We start from the raw sequence: 1980 nt of genomic DNA, 5'->3' as shown, positions 1-1980 counted from the left end.
CTCGAACCAGTCCCCAGGTGTAGCTGATACTCCTGGCCTGGGACCCCATCTTCAGTAATAGAGATTGAGAGAACAGGTTTCAAGATGGGCCCTTTTTTAAAGCATAAATAAAGGTTTTATTGGTCAGTTTAGATGACAAACTGACATCACCCCAATTCTCTGCTCCATAAACCCGAGCCCCCAATATGTGGCAGGAGCCAATAAGTCAAAGTGATGGGTAAGGAAAGGCTGTGAAGATCTCTGAGGGCTAACAAGGCTACAGGAACCAACCTCCTAAGAATAAATCCAGAATGGAAGAGGTATCATCCAGGGCTGGAGGTGATCTTTGACCATCTCTAGGACTCCTGTCTGCTTCCTAATGGGTTACTTTGCTCTCTGTCTGGCCCTCACTGTTCACAACAATCCTGTGTTCTTCTATTACCATTCTCATTTTGAGTTCTAGGATGGGTGGTTGAGAGGGTAGAAGGTCACAGCTACAGATCATCAAGCCTATAAGAAGGTCTCTGGGAGCCCCAATCTGGTTCTGGTTTGGGGGATACAGCTCTTGCATAACTTTCCATGACCACTCTCTCCCCCCAGAAAATACACTGGGGACAATCCAAATACGCAAGCATTGAATCCAGGAGTGTCTCTTCCTTCTGCCAACTTCCGCCAGGTATCTCTGAGTCAGGGCCTGGGGATTCAGGAGGGTGAGCAGGCAAGATCCAGGCCCCCATGTCTCTGAGGAAGCTATTGAAATTGCATATTAGTCATCAAAGCCGAAGCTATGATGAAAATGCAGCCCTCCTCCTGGGCTGAGGCTGAAGCCTAATTATTTGCGAGGTTGGGTCTACCCAAACCTGGAGTTCCCATCGCCCACGTGCTTCCTCCTTATCATCTTCCTACTCATCTCGTCATTCCTCCAAAAAATGGGATCTGTGACTCCGATCAGAGCTCTAAACACCTCAAAAGAGGTACAAGAGGCTCATTCTGGTTCTGGGACTCCACCTTTTATACACTGCCTATGACCCATTGCACCGGCAGGAAGTCAGAACATCCCTGCCAGAGAGTAAAACGTCATACCATCCTGCTGGAAGTCACTTTTCCCCCCTTGAAGATTTATAGCCTCTGAAGCCCCAGGAAGCAACCCTACTCTGTCCTATAGGGTCGCTGTGTTGCAATCCACTTCACGATAATGCTTTCATTGGGGTTAGCTACCCATCCATCCTCTAATCTATCTAATGGTAACCCAGGGTAGAAGTATGGCCACAGTAAAATTCTCTGATGTGCTTTTCTGATTTTTTTTCACAACATAGTTTCCTCATTCATTCTGACCCACTTCCATCAAGTCGACCTGTCCTGGGGCATTTCTGATACTGTAAATCTTTATGGAGCAGAAAACCTTATCTTTCTCCTGCTGAGCAACTGGTGATTTTGAGTTGCTGACCTTGCGTTTGGCAGCTTAATGCTTAAGGAAACAAGCCACCGGGATCCACCCTAACATTACAGGGAATTACCATTTGATTCCGTTCTCTTACACCCCTTGTTGTTGATGCTTGGGGCCAGCAAGTTGACTCCCCTGCATAACCACACTATGTACAACAGAATGAAACTCTATCTGCTCTTGTGCCATCTTCACAGTTGTTCCTGTGCCTGAACCCATGGTTGCATCGCCCATGTCAATCCATCTTGTGGAGGTTCTTCTTCTAATTCACTGTCCCTCTACTTTATCAAGTATGCACTCCCTTTCCAGAGATTGGTCTCTGTGTTAGTCTGGGTACTTTAGATAAATAAATGCACAGAAACTCATGTATAAGAGAGAGCTTTATGTAAAGGTTAAGTGCATATCAAGAAAACATCCCAACCCAGTGCTGCCCAAGCCCACAAGTCAAACATTAACTCATATGTCCAACACAAATCCACAAAGTCCTCCTCCATCTCACAAAACACAAGCAATGATGCCAACTGCAGGAGGAAAGTCGAGTCGGTGAATGTGTAAGC

The 1980-nt window shown here is 46.3% G+C and overlaps 1 pseudogene; it reads right to left on the bottom strand.

Annotated features, from left to right (window-relative positions):
* Window positions 1-256: 256 nt before the first annotated feature.
* Window positions 257-1980, bottom strand: part of LOC115873763 — a 7922-nt pseudogene continuing 6198 nt past the window's right edge.

This window comes from Echinops telfairi, unplaced genomic scaffold (assembly GCF_000313985.2).
Source record: "Echinops telfairi isolate 266 unplaced genomic scaffold, ASM31398v2 ScPeMD7_7469;HRSCAF=8507_1, whole genome shotgun sequence".
NCBI classification, from domain to species: Eukaryota; Metazoa; Chordata; class Mammalia; order Afrosoricida; family Tenrecidae; genus Echinops; species Echinops telfairi.
Note: the sequence above shows the minus strand (reverse complement) of the source record. Positions and strands in the feature narration are given on the sequence as shown.